Source organism: Mustela erminea, chromosome 17, assembly GCF_009829155.1.
Source record: "Mustela erminea isolate mMusErm1 chromosome 17, mMusErm1.Pri, whole genome shotgun sequence".
Taxonomy (NCBI): domain Eukaryota; kingdom Metazoa; phylum Chordata; class Mammalia; order Carnivora; family Mustelidae; genus Mustela; species Mustela erminea.
Window position 1 is genome coordinate 12,536,510 of NC_045630.1, and position 22,740 is coordinate 12,559,249.

A 22,740-nucleotide genomic window follows, 5' to 3' on the forward strand; every position below is an offset into this window, starting at 1 on the left:
TGCTCTACTGACTGAGCCAGCCAGATGCTCCAATTTTTTAATTTTTTAATTTTTTTTGGAGGGAGAGCGAGTGAAACATTGTGGGGGGTGGGTGCGGGTGCAGAAGGAGAGATAGAGAGAGGTAGTTTCTACACCCTGCAGGGAGCATGAGGCAGGGCTCGATCTCACGGCTCTGAGATCATGATCAGAGCTGAAATCAAGAGTTGGGCACTTAACCAACTGAGTCACCCAGGCATCCCTGTATCTTTTTAAAACCCCCCCTTTATCATTTTAGTGATATTCTGGAAAGAGAACAGACATAAATGAATATGACTGCTTCATTAGGTTACCCAGAAGTGTATTTATTTTTCACACATTATCACTTTAAAAATTATGGCTAAGGGACCAAAACAGCTGCAAGTTGCAGGGCTTCTTTGAACTTTTAAGTAGGTCTGATACCTATGATCTTTATAAACTCTTCCTAGAGATAGAATCCCAAATGAATAATAGGTCTGACACTATATCGACCTTCTCACATTTTTATGTACAAAAACATAAATTAATGGGTAATTACGTGTTTTACAAATGGATTTACAATGGGAAATAGTTAACTCTCCAGGGATATCTAAAGTAAAATTTTACGGGCAAAAACTCAATTCATAGCTAATGGGAACATAATCATCATATATAATATAGTGTACTTACACCTTTTTGCTAGCCAAGTCACTAAGCATATTCTTTAATTTGGAAGCTGGAGTTTAGTGAGTGGCACCAACATTTTAATCAGTGGAAAATGCAAAGAGGAGGACACACAGAAAGAAAATAGGCCATGAGAAGGACTGGACAACAAAGTAGAATGCAGCCACAGGTGAGAGAAGGCCATTGAGTACCTGGTGAAAGGTACCACTAAGATAATGTGAAAATAATGTTGGGTTCTCACTCACTGTAATGGACATAGTGATGGAGGGATTAAGGAAAGGGAAGGGGGAGGGTGGACCAAACAACTGCTGTGGACATGAGTCTAGTGTCCTGTTATGGTCAAGGGCATGACTGTGATGGAACAAAGAGTTTCCAAGTCATAAGACATGCTGGATTTGAATAATGGGTTGTAGATCAAGAATGTCCTACATTAAAATAAGAATGGCAAAGACAGCCAACCTAGAGAATTTAAGGGGGAAAAAATAATGAAAGTAGATTTGATGAGGATCAGAAGAAAGGAATTCTTCCAAGTAGATTTCAGAATTTCAAAAGCACTGATATTCCAAAAAGGGGTTGCAGGTTGGCAGAGGGGGATGAAATGTGTCATCCTGAACAAGGAAACAGCATAAATGATGCCATCAAGGACAAACCGAGCGAAAACGTAATGATAAGGGCCTTATAAAACAATATAATAACTAATGTTTACTCAGCATTTACTATATGACAAGCACAATGCTAAATATCATACCATTAACACATTTCCTCTTCAGAGCTCCCTGTGAAGTAGAAACTATTTCCTGATTGATAGACGAGGAAACCAAGGTTCCGTGACTTTAAATGATTTGCTCAAGCACACACGAACTCCAGTCTGTTTGATTCCAGAGTTGGAGCATGGATTTGTAATTCCTAGTCTCAGTAATAATTACTATTTCCTAAATATCATTTATGTGTCAGGCATGTTTTATGCTTATCTTTATTTCTCGCTACAGCTCTGAAGTAGATTTAAATACTACCTAGGTATTAAAAAGGTATCATGCCTTCTTAAATATTAATAGTAGCCTTGAAACAATCCTGTGAGGTAGTTATACAGATATTTATAGGATATTACTTTATCAATTATTAATAGTATTTTGATGGAGATTAACATTCAAAAGTATGAACAGTTGATACTGAATTCCCTCAAAAGCAAACCACCTTTAGCATCTGTTTCATCTCCCCTTCCTCCTCCTACTCCTCTTCTCCTCCTCTCCTTCTTCCCCACCTCCCCGGGTCCTAGGAAATCACAGTGCACTCCTACACCCAGTTCTAGCTGCTGCTTCTCATACTCAGATCTGGAGCCCATCCTAACCGAGGCAGGGAGTTTGTCTTAGTTTATCTCAGCTGCTATAACAGAGTACCAAAGACAAGATGGCTTATAAACAGCAGAAACTTGTTTCTCACAATTCTAGAGGCTGGGAAGTCCAAGATCAAGGTGCCGGCAGCGTCAGTGTCTGGGGAGAGCCTGCTTCCTGGTTCATAGACAAGCCGTCTTCTCACTGTGTTCTCACCGTGATGATGGAAGGGCTAGGTTGCTCTCTGAGGTCTCCTTTGTAAGAGCACTAATCCCATTCTTGAGGACTCCACTAACCTCCCAAAGGTTCCCCTCCCCAGTATCATCACATTAGGGACTAGGATGAATTTGAGGGGCGGTGGGTAGGGGAACACACAAACATTCAGTCTACAGTAGATTTCAGTATTTGCAGGCTGAGTCTGCCCCCATAACCTCATCTCATGGAGCTGAGAAGCAAATCCGCCCTCTAAGACCTAGAGTCTGGCTCCCTAGTCATGGCTTCTGGGTGCCTGTGTGACCTGCCCATCACCCTATTCCTTTGGTTTCTGGGAAGACCCCAGTCTCAGTGTACCCGAGGAATGCATGGAGGGTGATTGGGCTGATCTGTGAGGCATACCTCTCTTAGTGCTTGACCCACACCACCCTTAGTCCTGAATCTTGACACAGACCCTGCCCCTGACCTCAGTGCTGAGGCTGCAAATCAAAGGTCAGCCCAGTTGGAACTACACATTTCATGGTTAGGGTCATGGTTCTCCAGACTTTGAGCTTTTGCTGCAACCACAATCTCCTCTCACTGTGCTCCCTGCCCACCCCCAACCTACTTCCAAGTGCCAAGTTTTCTGAAATTGTGATTAAAGTACCAGGCTTTGTGGGCCTCGTGCCTACTGTGCCCAGTTGGCCTCCATCCAAAGCAGTATGCTGCAGCAAGGGAAGACCTGGAGGTAGATTTCGCATAAAGCTTGTTCAAGTGCTTACACTTTAGGATGTCTGTTAGCACTAGGTGGTACAGAGCATCCTAGGTGAAGAGAGAAAGCCAGGTTGTTGTCAAAAAGAATTTTATGCTGGTAAATTGCCTACAGTGATCTCAAAAGAAAGGAATATGAATCTCTAAGACACAAGTATTTTGTTGTAATTTCCTTTCCTCATTCTAAATAATACTCGCTTCTGTATCTTATTTTTACATTTGTATTATTTTTCTAGAAGAGTGACCACCAAATTTTATAAGCCTCAGGCCCAGCAAAACCTGGATCTGCCCTTGGGAAGACCCATATCCAAACCTCATCTCCAGAGACTGTGATTTCATTGATCTGGGGCAGTAGATCTCAGCTGAGGTAAAATTTTTCGGCCCAGTGGATATCTAGCAATATCTAGACATTTTTAGTCATCACAACTGAGAATGGGGAGAGGTTTGCTCTTGGCATCAATGGGTAAATACCAGATTGCTGTAAAACAGCCTGCAAAACACAGGACAGCCCCACAACAAAGAATTATCTGACCAAAAATGTCAATGGTGTTGCAAGTGAGAAGCCCTGATCTAGGATGAGTCTTTGAGCATCAGCATTTTTCAAAATCTTCTCAATTAATATGAGTATAAAAACGGGGTTGACACAACAGTTCCAGAGAAAATAATAACTAACCTTTACTACTGAGTACTTGCCCTGTGCCAGTCATTGTTCTAAATGAATGAATTCCTTCAGTTTCTGAGTAAGCCCTATTAGTATTGCTATTGTTCCCATTTTACAGATGAGGAAACTGAGGAACAAATATTAAGAAACATATCCTGAGACTCAACCCCACACAGTTGGGCTCCAAAGGCTGGGCAGTTAACTACCACTGCATACCTGAACCTCCTGGACTGACTGGCTTCATCCAGCTAGAGCTCTCTATGAGAGAAGGGAGTGAGGGTCCCTGTAGCTCCCTGCCTACCCCCAACACTTAGAAATGAAAATGAGAAAATGTCTCAAAGTAGATACAGCTGAGGGCGGTGGGGGAGAGGTACTACAGAACCATTTTGGAGTATGTGTCAAAGGACAGTAGTTGGGTATTTGTTCCACTTTCTCAGATATGTATGTATCTAGTTCAATTTGATGGATTTTCCTAAAATGAAAGTTTAACCTAGATAGGGTAGACCCCTGTTCGGGTAAGGAAAAAAAAAACGTGCCCATCAGACTGTATGTAAGTAATAGTAATTGTTGCTCCCTTCACCGTCTCTCTTGCACGGTAAGAGTAATGGGCTATGTGGCAACGTGGCTTTCACAGATGGCCATAGTTAATTGAAAGCCATGCCCAGCAGCTGCTGGAAATGCTGACTATCAGACTGGGAAAAGTACTGCCAAATGGGAGGAATGCAGACAAGGTCTGTGGCAAATGATAGAAATATATAAAGTGAAATGACTCTCTCTTTATTCGCTGTTACAAAATGCTCAAGCAGAAAAGGAAAGTACCAGCAGACTTCGTTTTGTATTTCAATTCCATAACACCGAGATGATGAAGATAGTTGCTGCCTTCAGGGCAGGGGATGTGGTGGGGATAAGGCCAAGATGCAAATATTTCTAAAATAAAACAGACCACGGAAAGAGGTCTATCCTGTGCTTGGAAAAGAACCCCAACCCCACATGAGAACCATGCCATGGCCAACTCCTTGGCCTCAGCCCAACAAGACCCTGAGCAGAGAATTGAGTTCTGCCATACTTGGATTTCTGATTTTTGGAAACTGTGAGATAATAAATTTGCATCATTTTCAACTGCTAAGTTTGGGATGATTTTTTACACAACACCAGGAAACAAATACACGGGATTACAATGGTTGATTTTTTTTTTCTTTTTTGACAGAGGGAGAGAGATCACAAGTAGGCAGAGCAGCAGGCAGAGAGAGAGGGGGAAGCAGGCTCCCCGCTGAGCAGAGAGCCCAATATGGGGCTCGATCTCAGGACCCTGAGATCATGACCTGGGCTGAAGGCAGAGGCTTAACCCACAGAGCCACCCAGACGCCCCCAATGGTTGATTTTTGAATGCCAAACCAACCTTACATTGTTGGGATAAACCCTATTTGGTCATGATGTATTATTATACTTTTATAGTGTTAGATTTGATTTGCTAAAATTTTGGTCAGAATTGCTTATATATGTTCATAAGGGGCATGGCTTAAAGTAAAAGAAGAAATCTGAAGGAGAAAGAAATGGAAGATGAGAAAGGAAGACATGATAGATGAAAGAACAATTTAAGTAGAGGTAGGGAAATAATCAGAATAAGTTTGGAAAACAATCCAATGGGTTTTTTGGTTTGGGTTTGGGTATTTTTTTTTTAAGATTTGATTTATTTATTTGATAGAGATCACAAGTAGGCAGAGAGGCAAGTGGGGTTTGTGGGGGGAGAAGTAGGCTCCCTGCTGAGCAAAGAGCCCAATGTGGAGCTCAATCTCAGGACCCTGGGATCATGACCTGAGCCAAAGGCAGAGGCTTCAACCCACTGAGCCACCCAGGTGCCCCTGGGTTTTGTTTTGTTTTGTTTTGCTTTTTTAGAAGATTTTGTTTATTTATTTAAAAGGGGTGGGGTGCCTGGGTGGCTCAGTGAGTTAAGGCCTCTGCCTTCGGCTCAGGTCATGATCCCAGGGTCCTGGGATCAAGCCCCATATCGGGCTCTCTGCTCAGCAGGGAGCCTGCTTCCCTTCCTCTCTCTCTCTCTGCCTGCCTCTCTGCCTACTAGTGATCTCTGTCTGTCAAATAAATAATAAATGGAATCTTTTTAAAGAAGAGAGAGAGAGAGAATGTGTGTGCAGGTGCATCTGTGAGCAGGGAAAGAAGAACAGGGGGAGGGAGATGGAGGGGAAAGAGTCTTGAGCAGACTCCTCACTGCGCACGAAGCATTACCTGGGGCTTGATCTCACGACCCTGAGATCAGGACTGAGCGGAAACCGAGAGTGGGCACTTAACCAACTGAGCCACCCAGGCGCCCCAACAATCCAGCATTTAATTTGGCTGGATAATTAGAGATAGGAAATCAAGTGGTGGAGAACGCAGCTGCAAAACTCGGGAGCAGAAGGCATGCTTAATTTGGGAGATGAAGTCAAGATGAAGTCAAGGGCCATAACGGCATGAGTGAGGCATAGCAGTGTGCAGTTTGTAGCGCACCACGCAAAACCCGAAGGACCGTAGGGAAGCCCTTGCAATTGTCTGGTTAGAGGTCACCAGAGCCTAAACCTGGGCATGGTGGCAGGGAGGGGGGAATGCAAGAGACAGAGGAAGAGATCAAGCCTATAGCATCAGCCTAGATGTTGGATTGGCTCCACTCCCTCTTTGGACACCTGAAGAAAGAACACCAGCAGGCCCAGTCATCTAGTCCAATCATCTAGTGATTGGGACCAAGCACTGAAGGCAAACCTGAACATTACTGATCACCTGCAGGCTGGGATCCCTATGTTCCCACTGGACCCAGGCCTGGCTGGTTGACCCCAGACCGGACAGTTATTAACCGTGGCCCAGGAGGCCCAACCCAGAAGAACGCCAAGAAACCGGTTTGAGCCTGCTGTCTATTCTGGCATGGTAGGTGATTCAGCTTAATAAACGAAAATGAGAGAGGGGACAGGGGGCTCAGGGAGCAGAACTGTCTTCACTCAGTAGGGGCTTGAAGCATCTGTCTTGGGTTGGTAGTCTCCACGCAAGGTCAGAAGCAGAAGCCGACAGAAATCTCGGCCAGCTGTTTCAGGTCATTATAATTCAGTGGCTCTTAGAATGGCGGGGTCCTAACAAATAAGGATTATTGAGTAAGACCAATCTCTATATTTTACCGCTTAGGAAAATGAGGTCCTACCCTCAGAAGGGTTAGAGTGCTTTGCTTTATTTAATTTTGCCTACTTGAAGTAATGTTTTTAAACCTCGACACAGAATGTTGTATGTTGGAGTATACAGATTCATGCAAAGCCCTGGGACCGAATCCATTTTTCAGCTTCTAAGCAGCTTTTTGCCTTCCCTGTGATAGAGAATTTAAAGGGCGTAACGGCAGAATTATAGAGTGGACAAGGGGACATGTTGCTGATTGGAGGGTAAATCCAGGGAAAAGCTGTTTCCTTCAGCCTGGAGTCATCTTAAACAGGAGGATAAATCTCAAAACTAATAGTGATATCCATTGATTTGCCAGAGAGTGGACCCACATATACTTTCTCCATCTGCTCTGATCCCAGGAAGGCAGCTAAGTTCACTAGCCCTGACACAACCTGGCTTCATAGGAACCCAAACAATTGAAAATGGAAGGTGCTGTCTCAGCAAAGTGTCATGTAGACTCAGAATTCTCAGGTGACCTGGACCAAACTGGGATTGTCGGGACCTGACCAGGGATGGCTGGGGGAGGTAAACCAGTCCCTGGGGCAGTAAGCCAATGTATCTGCAAGGCCCCTGGGGGCAGTGCTCCCAGGGCTGTCAGGGGCTTCCTAACCTTAGAGCACTATATTGGAGCTGGAAGTGATTGGTCATTGGGACCGCCACTCTGGAAGTGCTGGGGAAGGAGACAGTTATGGGTCTCTTATCTTCTCTCATCTGCTCTCCTCTCCTTCGCCAGCAGCTGGCAATGTGCAAGTCCATCACTTTTGCTCTTCTAAAGCAAGGGTGGGGGGCTTGCACAGACTCAGAGACCAATTGCCTTAGGAAGCTTTCCTTTTCCCCCATCAGATGGGATCCCTCCACCTCCTGAGTACTCGTCCCAATGCATCAGTACCTTCATTACAGCAACATGGCGTCACACCGCACTTTGCATGACGGTGTTATTCCCCCTCATCATGGACACTGCGGTGCACCACCCAGATCCCCACCGACAGAGCCAGGGCATAAATCCTTCCAGCTTCTGGGGATGTTGCCTGCTGCAAGCTCATTGCTGAGTCCCTCCCCAGGAAATTTCTTCCTGCAAAGGGAATCCTCTCATCCAAGCTCACTCTCCCTCCCAGGGAGGAAACCTGCACCCAACGACATCGTACTAAGACGCATCTCCCCTGTCTTAATTCTGGACCTCTCTGAAGGGCCATCTCCGCTTCAGAGCTCCTGTGGGACCATATTCCAGTCAGCTCCCCCTTTTGCCAAATCCTACACTGGCGTTGTTCTTGAGGACACTCCCTGATAAACTTCCGGCCCTCAAATCTCCATCTCCGACCCAGGAAACCCAACGGATAATACCCCTTTGAGACAGGAAGCTTACTGAGGACGAGTTGTCAAATTCTTTGTATCCCCCTTCCTCTTACATCCTACTCTATCTCCCTGGTACTCAGCACAGCGCTGAACAGACTTCGGATGGATGGGACATGGATGATGACTTGCACAAAAATTGGACAAGGACCATCTATTTCCCTCTCCCTTTGGATCCAAAGTAAACACTGAATATCTTCTTGTCTCTAATATGCAAAATATTCATAGAATTGACAAAGAATACAAATTATATGCAATCTAAGAATTCCTTCTGTGAAGTGTTTCCTGAGGAAATTCACATTTTAAAACTCAGAGAATGTTTGTTTATTTTTAAAATGAGGGACGTGTAGCCCAGGTTCATTTTAATCTTTCTGCTTTAGGTGAGCAGGCCTCAGGGGCAATCAGGAGAGGCACCATATAAGTCTACTTGGTTTCTGGCACCCTGGCGAAATTCTCACTGCTGATGAAAAAAGTCAACAACCTATTCCAGTGATTCTGCAGACATTTTAGAAAGATCTAAAACCCTCCCTTGTTTAGCTCAATGATAATTTTGGCTAAGTGCTTATTAGAGGCAATGCTTATAGCCTAATTGGGGCTGTATTTCTGCTCTAATGGGTCCCAGTCAACGTTCCCAGCAAGAGGTTGTAAGGCAGATCCCCTGGTGGGTTGGCATTTTACTCTTCTAACAGCCTTCTGTTCTGTTTGATTAGCTTTGTGGTCCTTCTCGCTGAGGCTGCCCTTCCTAACCCCTGGGGGGAAGCCAGAGGACACTTGTTTGAACTGGCTTCTGGATTACACAGATCCAGGAGGTTAAAGTTTACAGTTGGACTACATGTTAACATTGACTTTTATATCCCCAACCATCAAGCAGCAGGGCTGACTTGAAAATGTTTGAATGAATGAATGAACAGACCAAATGATGACTATCATTTCCTGGATCTTGAAACCCCAAAGATGGGTTAATCTGGCAAGCATGGTGCCTTTTGTCCTTCTTTACAACTTGAGATCCTTAATTCTTCATCCAGAGTACCATGACCTTCATAGATTTTTCTCTGCTGTACTTTTTTCCTTTTCAAAGGCAAACAGCAACACCAGGCTTCCCAGAGACAGAAGACTCTTACCCTCAATCACTCTATTATGTTGGAGCCCCACCTTGGCACTCCCTGAAGCTCACACCCAGCTCTTCCATTCCCAGGAGGGTCCTCCCCCTACCTCTGGGGTCTAGTTCCATCAAAAACATCCCAGGAAAGGCTGATACCTTCATCCCCAGACCCAGCACTCTAAGCCAGGTTCAGCGGACAAAGGCCCCTCAGTTCTTCCTTTCCTAACTAGACGTTCTAGGTTGGCAACTCCCACCCCTCATTCCAGTCCCAGGGGAATTCATTCTGTTCTGTTATGTTCATATATTCATCAGACAGGACTCCTATTTTGTGTTTCCCGGAGACTTTTATTTTTTGGTCTTTGAAGTGGCTTTGCATAGCTCTATTCTGCTTAACTGATTTTAATGTAATTTCTTTTATTTCAAATCCATGAGGCCCTCCTCATGGCCCATGTCACAGTTAACTTGTTGTCTTCTCTGGGGCCCCCAAAACAGCACGTGAGGGTGGCATTTTTTGGGGGGCTCACTACTGTTGGCTGCTCGTGGGTACAGCCTAGGCTACAAGGTCCGCACCCTAGTGAGCTCCTTCTTCTTTTTTTCTGATTCCCCCCCCCCCACCAGCTTTATTAAGATGTAATTGAAATACAACATTGTGTTAGGTTTAAGGTGCATCATGCGATGATTTGATCCATATGCATATTACGGGCTGATCACCACAAGACTAGTTAGCACATCTATTGCCTCACATCATTACCATTTTGTTGTTGTGACTGTGGTAAGAACATTGCAGACTTCGTCTCCTAGCAACTTACAAATATAAAATACAATTTTGTTAACCATAGTCACCACTTCTTCGTTTTAGAGCTGTAAGTTTGTACTCTGGCCAATGTCTACTCACCTTCCCCAGTCCTCAGACCCCATACTTTCTGTCTCTGTGAGTTTGGTTTTTTTAGGTTCTACATACAAGTGAGAACATGCAATATTTGTCTTTCTCTGATCAAACTATTTCACTTAGCATAACACCCTCTAGGTTCAACCGTGTTGTTACAAATGGCAAGATTTCTTTCTTTTTTATGACTGAGTAGTATTTCATTATATACATATATGATATATATACATAAGAATAATTAGACACACACACACACACACACACACAATATCTTCATTATCCATACATCCATAGATGGATACTTAAAATGTTGTTTTCATATCCTAGTTATTGTAAATGAAGCTACAACGAACAGGAGAAAACAGATGTCTCTCCAAGATAGTGATATCATCTCCATTGGATATATATCCAGAAATGGGCTTACTGGATGATATGGTAGTTCTATTTGTAATTTCTTGAGGATCCTTCATAATGTTTTCCATAGTGGCTGCACCAAATTACGTTCTTAGCAGCAGTGCTCGAAGGTTCCCTTTTCTCCACAACCTCACCAGTATGTGCTATCCTAGTGAGCCAATTTGGAACCTTCTCTGCTCTTCCCTCTCTCCCCAGTTACCTGCTCATTCAACAATCAGGTATGGAGAGCCCACTAAGGTTCAGGTTCAGAGCTATCTTCTTGGGATACAGGATACATACATTTTAGTGGATCCTACCTTCAAGAATCCACAGTAAGGGAGTGTGGAAGTATGATGTGGTCAGGGTGATGGAATTACCCATTTAAGAGGATGGACAAGGAGCCCCAAACTAAGGACGAGGAGAATGACCTTGGGAGATTTCCTAAGGGAGGAGACACCTCTTCCTTCATCTTAAAGGATTAGTCAGCAGTAGCTTGATGAAGATGAGTGGATGCGAATATTCATTTATGATTCATCCAACAAGTATGTTTGGAGACCTGCCACATGCCAGGCCAAGTTCTAGGTGCTGGGGAGACAGCAATGAACAAAATAGAAAGTTCATACTTGTGGGAAGAAACAGACTATAATCAAATAAGTAAAATATATACTGTGTCATAAGGTGCTAAGAGTTATACAGAGAAAAATAAATTGCATGTAAGGGGTGACTTTTTTCTTAAGATTTTATTATTTATTTGACAAAGAGAGAGAGCGAGGGAAGAGGTAGAGGGAGAGAGAGAGAAACTCAAGGAGACTCCTCCATGAGTGCAGAGAGCACAAGCAGGGGGAGGGGCAGAAGGAGAGGGAGAAGCAGACTCCCCGCTGAGCAGGGAGCCCCATGTGGGGCTCCATCCCAGGACCCTGGGGTCATGACTTGAGCCAAAAGCAGCCACTTAATCGACTGAGCCACTCAGGCACCCTAAGCGGGTGACTTTGAAAAATGGTAGTTTTAAATAGGGTAGGTAGGGAGTGCTACTCTGTTTTTACCAATCCCTTTCATCTTCATTGTGATTTTAACTATTTCAAAGCGCTCTGACATCTATTAGCTGATACAAATCTTAAAATAATCCCACGAAGAGGTGGGCAAAATTAGTCTCCTGGTCTCTGTTGCTCCCTGTGATAGTTTGCTAGGACTGCCATAAAAAGCACCACTTAGTGGCTTAAACAATAGAAATGTATTGTCTCATAGTTCTGGGGGCTATATCACAGCCTCGGCTGGGCTGGCTCCTCCCGAGGGCTCTGATGGAAGCTGCTCTTGGCCTCTCTCCTTGGCTTGTAGATGGCTGCCTTCTCACATCTCAGCCTCGCCATCCCTCTATCTGAGTCTGTCTCTGTGTCCAGATTTCTTGTTTTCATGATGACCCCAGTCATACTGGCAGGGGGGCACCCTTATATCCTCATTTTTTTTTAAGATTTTAATTTATTTATTTGACAGACAGATCATAAGTAGGCAGAGAGGCAAGCAGAGAGAGAGAGGCGGAAGCAGGCTCCCCACTGAGCAGAGAGCCCGATGAGGGGCTCGATCCCAGGACCCTGGGATCATGACCTGAGCTGAAGGCAGAGGCTTTAACCAACTGAGCCACCCAGGTGCCCCTTATACCCTCATTTTAACTTGATTACCTCTTTAAAGACCCAGTCTCCAAATAAGGCTACATTCTGAAGTACTGGGGATAAAGGTCCAACATATGAATTGTGGTGACAGTGGGAGGTGAAGGACATGGGTCTACACACAACACCCCCCAAATTACTGAACTTCGCATACCACCACCAAGATACATGGAAGCTGGTGCTGACCAGCTCGAAGGCTAAAGGTGTAAGACGACCCGCGCCATCCATGATCACTTGCAATTCATAAGCCTAATTATCTAGGATCATCTATCCAGGACCGAAGGCACATTACATGAAAGGTTCTACTTGACTCACTTGAAAAGCCAAAAAGAATTTTTTTTAAAGGACCTGACAAATCTAGGTTGAACTAGATTTTGATTCCAGGATTAGTCACCTCTTTAACTCTGAGAAACCCTGAAAAATCCAGACTAAGCAAGGCCTGGACAAGCTGCTAAAGCTAAGAAACCAGGCAGAAATAACAAGAGAGTAGGATAGATTAAGAGGTAATGTGAATCCAAGAAGGAATGAGAATAGTGAGAAAAGGGGAAATAAAGAGGTCGGGAGCTGCAAATCCTCTGGTCACCTCAGAAATTACACCTCCTCACTAAAGATTAGGTAACGTGGAAAAGTATTCTGAAAGGTTGAAAGTGCTACAATTATGAAATATTCTTTTCTGAGGTAGAAAAACAATGCATTGTCTCCTCTGGAGACCGGTCCTGCCAGGTTTTCTGGCAGACTACTTCTAATTTTTCCTTCATTTAATTTTTAGTCACAAATAAAATAGCATAACTCTGTGAGTTGCCAACATCCATTTTCATGGCTTTGAGGAGGTTGCTCTTTTTAATTAACTAGTGTGAAAATTTCCAAATCATATTGACCTCCAAGCTAACTCAACTAGCCGTGTCAGGTTGAAATGCTCTGCTTTCTCCTGAGGTCCTGGCATAACTCTTATTGTAGAAGGCAAGAAGGTTGGAATAAATGACCCTGCCTCTCATATCTCACTCCTGCCTTGGTCTAAGTCTCCTGCAAATAGCAATTCATTTGTGTTCCAGAACCTTCCACCCAGTGGTTCTCAAAGACTACTCAAGGCACACCTGGTGGGCCTCAAACTGACCCAAGAAATTTAGTTTTCTCTTTAGTCCTTTGGGACAAACTATTTACAAATCCATATGCTCACTTTTATGGACCTCTAAGACCTATTTACTAATAGCATGCTAAGGGAATTATAAAAGGTTAATATAATTTGGAATTCATAAACCAGAATCAATGAGTTACAAGATTTTATTGAGGATTCTAATTTAATATTCCTCCAAGAAGTCTGGCTTCCAGGGAAAGTTCTGGTGGAACCTCGCCCACATTCTCTGGATGACATTCTCCGGATGGCGCTTTGTCATTCCTCTGTGTCACCATGTGTGAGTCAATGTCTTCAAGTGTGGCCATTCTGACTTTTAATTATAATTTGCTGTTAACTTAGCTTTATCACTATCAAGTTAGTTGTGATTTGTTTGGTTAAAATAACCAGTGTTGCATATTTGCTCCAACTGTATTTTTTGACTTTTAATTTTCCAGTAATTACACATAAAGACAATTATGCATTGCAATTTGAATATGAATCCTTTATGTCCCAACTGGTAAAGCACATGTACACTTAATCTCCCAAAATATACCTTGCAATGGCCCCTCAATAATATTCTTGAATTATTTTTCCATTAGTACATGGGAAAGGAAAGGGTTATTGGGCTATGGACTATTTTGCCCAGCATAAAGTGAAGGAGGAAAAAGAAAAGGTTGAAAACCACCGCTTTAGACTCTAGGAATAAACAACTACATTTACTGCACATTTTGCAAATAGCTTGTAAATGGCATATGCAAATTCATTTCCCTCGGTAAATGCCTGAAAAATAAATATCCACACTTACCTTTCTCCAAACTCTACTCAGCCGCACGCTCACTGTGGTTATAGCAGGAAGTAATGCAGCTGTACTGACCAGGCAGCAGAGTAGCGACTGGGCGTGGGATGGGGCAAACTTCAGAGCAAAGGTTTCAGGGTAACTGTAAACTGTAAATATGATTGGCAGAGTCACAGACAATGCTGAGCTCTGCCTGTACGGCCACAGTTCAAAGAAGTTAAGTTTCTGTTCAGGGCAGTGGTAACTGCTGGTTGCACATCAGTAAATGCCCAGTGTCCGTGAAGGTCCAAAGTGACCTGAGGAGGCAGACTTACTTTAGGGTTCCTTTGGGCATCCAAGTATTCAGGAATCCTCCAGAGTTGGCCTGGGCTGACTTGAGGCACCATCGTGGTTTCAAATGTTTACCCCCCTGTGGACCCACTGAATTTTATTTGTATCTGTTACAGTGTTGTGTTGTGCTTTGTAGTGGTTTAGAAAGATCTAACATCCTCACAGACTTTGTTTCTTTGGGGCAGGACCAGGTTTTACCCATCTTTAGGAGGCAGATTGGCAGAGGGCCAGCCACAGAACCAGAGGACTGGGAAACCTGGAGTGAATCTTGGCTCCACCAGCGATTGACGAAATAAATGATTTTTGGACAAGTAGTGGTACGCAAAGAGAGTTTACATTATGATTTAATCCAGAGACTAAAGTAGTTTCTGATGACTTCCCAATCTTTTCTCATAAACAGATAGATGGATGGGCAAAGGCCAGATAAAGATCCCTATCTCCACATCCGCTCTCTGCTCAGCGGGGAGCCTGCTTCCCCCCCCCTCTCTGCTTGCCTCTCTGCCTGTTTATGATCTCTCTCTCTAAGATCCCTATCTCAATCATTCTCTTTTCTCTCTCTCTCTCTCACTCACTCACACACACACACACACACACACACACACAATCAACTCTGTTGTTTTCTGTGATTGCCCTCATTTTATCCTACTATAAATGAGCTTCCTCCATACAAGTGGGGGCAATGGTTGTAAATAACTTTGTTTTCATTAATTTCTGTTTAGCAACCCAGAGGGAAAGAGGACAGTTCTTTCTCCATATCAGTATACATAAGCCCAAAGAAGTCTCTGATTAGCCATATCTGGGTTGTATGCCCACCCTTGTGGGAGGGCGGGAGGGGTTTGTATTGGCCCACCAGGAGATTCTGATGCAGGGGGAGAGGAAATCCCCAAAGGAAAGGGTCTTTCTTTTTTTTTTTTTTTTTTTAAAAGATTTTATTTATTTATTTGAAAGAGAGACAGTGAGAGAGAACATGAGTGAGGAGAAGGTCAGAGGGAGAAGCAGACTTCCCATGGAGCTGGGAGCCTGATGTGGGACTCGATCCTGGGACTCCAGGATCATGACCTGAGCCGAAGGCAGTCGTCCAACCAACTGAGCCACCCAGGCGCCCAGAAAGGGTCTTTCTAAACGCTGTTACCAAAAATAAGAATTGAGGTTGGGGGAGCTGAACTTGGTCAGACAAAATATCAACCATCTATTTCAATCAGCAGGATGCTATATGTAAGGCAACAGGACCAGGTACCAAAATAGATGTTCCAATGAGCCTGGCCGTGTCTTCCTTTTTTTGGCAACTTCCCATCCCTCTGTTCTTGGTGTCTCCTACCTCCTTTCTTACGTACTTTTGTCCCAGCCACACCCGAAGTTACTTCTGGGACTGTTGGCAAGCTGTAGCAAAACGCAAAGGAGCCTACCTGGCTTAGCTCCCTTGGAAAGCCAGAGAGAAAATATGCTTTAATTTGGGAATAGAAGGAAAATCAGAAAGCTGTAGTAGTCGAGAAAGGAAAAGTGAGCAGAGAGGCTATGATAAGGCCTACCATCTTGGTGCTTAAGGGATCCCTTCAGAATTAGAACCCTGCCCCTAATTCTGACGGGTGCCGACACACAGACTGGCCGGGGTTCTTTTTCTTGTTCTCCTCCTTCCCCTCCTCCTGCTTTTTCTCTGCTCTGCTGTTGCCACCGTAGCAGAGGACTTAAGGTGGTGTTCCTTCCCTTGCCAGAGGCTCAGCACAGGGAGTGCTGCCTTCAAGAGCTGAAGTGTCCAAGCCTGAAGCAGAGAGTGGCTTAACTCAGTCTCAGATGAGGCCTGGGGCTGGAGGGCCTATCATCTTTCCCTCCAGTAACTCGCTTCCTGAGGCTTTGCTTTGAGTCCGTCGCAGAGAAGACACCTGTGGAGGAAGGGTTGTTGATGGACCAAGGCTCCTGAGCATGTAGCAAGTTGGCCCTGGGATGATTCAGTGCCAGTGGAAACCATGTCCCCGGGATTGGGAAAAGTCAACATCTGCACCAGGATTTGTCCTGAGTCCTTGCTGATTGTCTGTGTTTTCCACTGGAAGCATACGCCCAGGGGGCTTCAGAGAGAAGGAGGTGATCTATGGTTTCCTGAGTTCTTGGCCATGGCTGGGGGCTGACAGGAGGTTGGGCACAGGAGAAAGTCGATGAAGGGAGTTTCAGGACGCCCTCCCAGACAGTTGTGCTGTACAGAAAAGAAGACAGGATGTGGAATCAGGAGATCGGAATATAAAGCCTGACTCAGTTTCTCACTCACTGTATGATCTTGGACAAGTGATTTAGCTCCTCTGTGCCTCAGTTTCCTCATCGGAAAAAATGAAGACAGTAATATTTCACAAGGCTGTTGTCAAGATGAATAAAGCAAATACAGTTCATGTGTTACTCCATTTCTCTCGGTCTACTCCCTTTCCCGGGAAGCTATAGAGTATAATTGTTAAGAGCTCAAGTTCCAATGCCATTTTGAATTATAAATAGAAATATTTAGGTATGGAATGATCAAATGCCTGGGATTTTCTTCAAAATAAGGCAGGGAGTGCAGTCTTGCAGAAAATGAGGTTGATCATAAGTTCATAACTGTTGACGCTAGATGATGGATATGTGGAGCTTTATTATGTAGTTGCCCTGCCTCGCACGTACAAGCAGTCCTCACTATGCACGGCTCTGATACGCATGGATTGCAGTTGCCAGGGTTTCGTTGGATAACAACAGCCCCTCCACAACACGGTTCGAATTTCAGTTCCTGCGGTATATTCACCATGAGTAATTACATACAGCACCAGCTCCCTGGCCAGCTCTTCAGTGCCCAGATCCCTGCATAAAAACCCAATGCACATCACGCACAGTGATCTGTCACATCCCTGCTCTTCAAGACCATCGGTTGGTTATCGGTCACTGCCTATCTGTTGCTCACAAGCAGACAGGAAGGCAGGTGCTGGGTTGCCTCCTTGTCCCCCAGGAATAAACCCATAGGCCATTTTAGAGAAACGGATAATCAAAAGAGAAACTTGGCCAACAGAAGTGAAAATGCACCAGAGAAATGAAAAGCAGTAACATTGCAAGTGAAAAGTGAAATTCGAGCTGAATGGAAATGGAATTCTAGAGGGACAGCCAACCGTGGAGATGTTGGCAGTGTCACCATTCGGGACTGCAGATAGAACCGGAGGAACTCAGGGAAGGCAAAGGCAGGGACATAAGGGGTTGTGACGAAAAGGATGATGGCATCTGAGAGGAAGGGACAGCAGGAAAAATTTTCGTATTGAAGGCACTCTTGGAGGAGTTTCACAACTTTGAAAGTTCAAATGATAAGACATTGGAAGCTGATCCAAACTTAGAAAGAAATATGACAGCTAGCCCAGGCATTAGAAAAATGCTGTTTTGGGCGTCTGGGTGGCTCAGTGGGTTAAAGCCTCTGCCTTCGGCTCAGGTCATAATTCCAGGATCCTGGGATCAAGCCCTGCATCGGGCTCTCTGCTCAGCGGGGAGTCTGCTTCCTCCTCTCTCTCTGCCTGCCTCTCTGCCTACTTGTGATCTCTGTCAAATAATAAATAAATAAAATTAAAATTAAAAAAAGGAAAAATGCTGTCTGTATCATATGTGATGTGAGGAGAAGGCAAGCACTGTTCAAACTACTCTTGATTTGTTCTTCTACAAAGAAATAAAATACTTTATTGGGGGGAGGGGATGAGGGAGAGGGCGAGAGAGAGAATCTCCAGCAAACTCCCCTTTGAGCGCAGGGCCTGAAAAGGAGTTCGAGCTCATGACCCTGAGATCATGACCTGAGAGGAATCAAGAGTCCATCGTTTAACTGACTGAGCCGCCCAGGCGCCTCAGAAATAAAATACTTTTATTTCCAACGTGTCTAATGTCTGAAATTGCGGTGTACTAAATAAACATCAGCTTTACTATTTTTTTCCCCATTTCTCAATACATTTACAACCGACAGAGAATTTTAAATGTTTTGACACAGAGGTTTAAAGGTCACAAAACAAAGGTAATTTTTCTCATTGTTTCTAAAGCCCGCGTTGCCCCTTTCAAGTTTCAAGTTTCAGCCGGCAGGGCCCGTGGAACAGTCCCGTGCCCTATGGTTAAGTGCGGACTTCCTATCTGGACATTGTCAAGACTGACTCGTTTTTGGTTTGTGGAGTTTTGCTCATTCCCATTTAACCATTTCCTCAGGAGAACTCTGCAGCTTTCTGTGCCTCAGTTTCTTCGCCCGTTCCATGGGAACAGTGAGAGCACTCCCTCTGGGGCGCGGCTGTGAAGCTGGAACCAGCTAATGCCTGTCAGGCACGCAGCGGAGAGTGACGCCCACGAAGCCCTCAGCGACCTTGGCTGCTGCTCTATTTATAGATCTGGACCAGAGACAGACAGGACCCTGAGAGGTCACCGAGTACCAGCGCGTCACACGCACCACCCCTGCTGCCCTGCGATGCCTCACAGCAGCGCCTGGTCTCCGGCTTCCTCAGAACGCGGCCCCGAGTACTCCGGAGGAGGATGTCTACACGGCTTTTTCTTGAGGAGCTTCCAACTATATTTTCCCCGTTTTCATTCAGATTTTGACTGTTACTATCAATCGAACTAATTTCCCGCCTCCCTCCTCAGAACATCATTGCCCTCCTGTGCGCTGGATCCGACCCCCTTGGCGTCTGTCGTGACGCAGCTCCTTGAACCCTCGGGTGCCGTTAGTGGCCTTCTCTAGTCTCCCATAGCACTTTGTGTCTCTCCTGTCACTTTTCATGATGAGCAGGTGACACCCCTTCTTCTGCCTTAAACTCCTCGCAGATTGAGACTGCAAGATGGCGAAGCATCCTTGGCGCCATTTCTCCGAAGTAACCTGGTTTTTCCTCAGGTATTAACTCTCTGGCCCATTACCTTTGGGGAAGGATAACTCCGCCTCCAGCGCCTCACCTTCACCTCTGCTAAAAACGCGGGGTTTTATTGCCTGGACGGAATCCCAGGTCGCTTGCAAAGACCATTGGTTTAGGCTAGCATTTGTTTCTGAATGGATCAGTGCAGGACAGTTCTCTCACAGGGGATTGGTTTTGGGAGGAGCATGTGACCCAGTTGGGCCAATGAAAAATGAGATGAACTTTGTTGGGTGCTTTTGGGCGGGGTGATGGGGGACGGGGGAGCATCTTTGCTTCTCTAAAGGAACCTTGGTAAAAAGCTTTCCTCTCTTTGGGAAGCTCTGGTGTCTAGAAGAGCTGTACTGCAAAGGGGGAAGCTGACCTGAAGATGAGATCAGGACACAGAGGGCAGGTGACCCAGGAGCCACACTGAATTACACTGAACTTCTGAACTTCTATATACATGAGCCAAAGAAAAATGTTGCTCATTACATTGGAGCCTAGTTCTCTGGGACTTGCAGCGTAACCAGGCCTAAATGGTACAGGATCTTGATCTTCTTATCAACTTATCTCTGTATCCTCCACAGTATCTGTCGTCTAGCAGACACTCAATAAATGCTTGCTGGGTTGGCTAAACCCATGCTTCTAGTATGGTTCCCTTCTGACTGTCTAGATCTTGTTTGCAGAGCAGTGTTCCTCCTACGAGTCCCTATCAGCTCCCCTCCTCATCTAAGCTTCTGGTTTGAATAGCTGGTTTTTAATTTTTATTTCTTAGAGAGGTGGGGGGAAGGGACAGGGAGAGGAAGAGAAAGAATCTCAAGCAGATTCCACACGGAACACGGAGCCACAGGCCTGGCTGATCTCAGAACCCCCTCTGAGATCATGACCTGAGCCAAAACCAAGAGTTGGGTGCTTAATTGACTGAACCACCCAGGTGTCCCAAATAATTATTTTCTAAAACTGAAACAGCTCCTGAAGTGACAAGAATGTTGTGTATCCCGTCCTACTCTCTCTTGGAAATTCCTTGATGAACACTGGCAAATCTGAACTCATTGACTCTCCTTTTCTAGACTCTGGTCTGGCATGTGTTAGATTGCAATTGTAGTTATTTCAACATACTTCCATGAAGTTTTAAGTTTATTACTTCCTAGTGCTAACTTTGGAATCACCATCATCTAATCAATCAGCCATCTTCAAATCACCTTTTAGGGTAAGTTGTCGTTGTTAACTAGCTTTGTCTAATTTCCACCTGTCCCCATCATTTATTGTTTTATTCTTTTAAGTTTATTTAAGTGATCTCTAGACCCAGCCAACGTGGGGCTCAAACTCACAACCTGAGGTAAAGGTCATATGCTCTTCCAACTGAGCCCACCAGGCACCCCTCATTCGTTGTTTTATATGGCACTCCCTTACCTAAGGGAGAGTAAATAGGGCCAGAGATAGGCACTGATCTAACACAAACATCTATAGGCTGCCTAGAACCTAGGAAATGGAAAGGCATTAGAGTATCACCCAGTCATATTATGGTATACTGTGCTTGGGCAACTAATTAGATCATTTCTCAGAGATTCTGAATATGAACCATAGATAGAGAGATACAGACTGAGGAATGAAAAAATTAAGCTTTCATTAAAATTAAGTACTTCTGATCACCAAGAGACCAGATAGTGAGTATAAAGGTGAGCTCCATAGTGGGAGAAAATATTTGCAACATTATGTAATTATTGTTATCTAAAAGAATTCCTAAAATTAAATGTGAAAGAGATGGACAACCCAATAGCTCTATCCAAAAGTTTTGAATAGGCACAAAAGGGAAAATCCAAATGGCCAATAAATAATATGAAAAGATATTCAGCCTCATTAGTAATTAGGAAATGTGAATTAAACCCCAACAACAACATTATACCTCTACCAGTTAGGCAAAATTGGAATATCCAAAAACACAAAAATAACATGTAGACAAGGGTATCAAACAAAGGGAACACAAATACACTGCAGGAAGGACTATAACTGGCACAATTACTATGAAAGAGTTTGGCCTTATTGAGAACCTAATGACCCACTAATTGCTCTCCTAAGAATATTCCCTAGAGAAATCTGTCCACATGTGTACCAAGAGATATGTAAGAGAAGGTTCATAACATGATAGCAACCAATGGAAACAGCCTAAATATCCAGAAACGAATGTCTAAATTATGGTTTATTCTTACAATGAAATACTATTTGGCAATGAAAATGAATGACCAATGGCTACATGCAACACCATGGTTAATCCCAAGCTGGCAGGAGGTGGTAGAGTGTAAAAGGGGAATGTGCATTGTCCTTCATGGCTGCTGGCTTTGCCTTCTTGCAACATTTGAAGTGGACTCTGGATTAAGCCCCCTTTGGAGCCATGCAAATTTCACATCTGGCTTCCTGCTGGTGCAGATGTTAGGGCTCAAGGCCAGGGATTCTTTATGTCTTAAAGACTTTTTTTTTTTTTCTTTGAATGAGACTTTTAAGTTCTTTGGCAATGTAAGTGCCTAAGAGCTGAGAAAGCTTCAGTCAGTTTCATGAATCAGTCACCACTCCCAAAGCTCTTTTCTGAACATAGTTCGTAAAGCTGCTTTATTTCTTTACTACCTTGATCAACCAGTAACTCACTCTCTCATTTCAACGGTGTCTGTCTTGAGTCCATCTGAAATGACAGACTTCAGGGCAAATCCTTCGACCCTCATCTTTGCCACAGGCCTGCCTCTTAGTTCAGCTGAGAAGTTTTAATTGACCTTTGGAAACTGTTCTGGACAGCTATAGTCATCTCCTCTGATTTTGGGTAGAGAAGAAATTGACTTTTCTAACTCTGTGAAGATCTGTATTTCTGGATCCATATTTCTGGGTACTTGGCAATCTGACCGATTTTTGCCAGAACTTTGCTGTAATATCTTACTAAAAAGCAGGAAGGAGCAGCCAGCAAACACTAACAACATGGTTTTATGCAACTGCTTCCTCTGGAGTCAGGGGCTTAGGCAATTGGTCTTTCAAATAATCGCATGTAACGATCTTGTCAAATGTTTTAACCTCATCATAGCAAGGACACTGGCTTTCTAGTAAACCATATTAATTTGCTTACCTCCCAACTGCTAAGCCAATGCCACATATTTGGGGTTTTTTATAACAGCAATGCTATACTTTGGACACCAATTTTTGTTTCAGTTAGGGTCTGGGTAGGTTGCTCTAACAAAGAGACCCATCAATAATCTTGCACCTTAAAGAAGACAGATTTAAGAACAGTTTAGTTCTTTCTCAGGTAGCAGTCCAGGCTGAGTTTCCAGGCAGTGGGGGGCTCTGCTGTACCTGACATTAGGGATCCAAGTTTCTTCCATCTTGCTTCTCCATCTCCTTGGCCTTGATGTTGTCTGCAGGGTCAAGGTGAAGTCATGACCTTATT

The 22,740-nt window shown here is 44.3% G+C and overlaps 1 protein-coding gene across 1 annotated transcript in view; it reads right to left on the reverse strand.

Moving 5' to 3' along the window:
• The window catches only part of LPGAT1 (lysophosphatidylglycerol acyltransferase 1), a 120,932-nt gene extending 106,771 nt beyond the window's left edge, over positions 1-14,161 (reverse strand). The window contains exon 1 of the mRNA XM_032319146.1: positions 14,143-14,161. The gene's annotated coding sequence lies outside the window, so the exon portion shown is untranslated. The remainder of the gene's footprint in view (positions 1-14,142) is intronic.
• Positions 14,162-22,740: the final 8,579 nt, after the last annotated feature.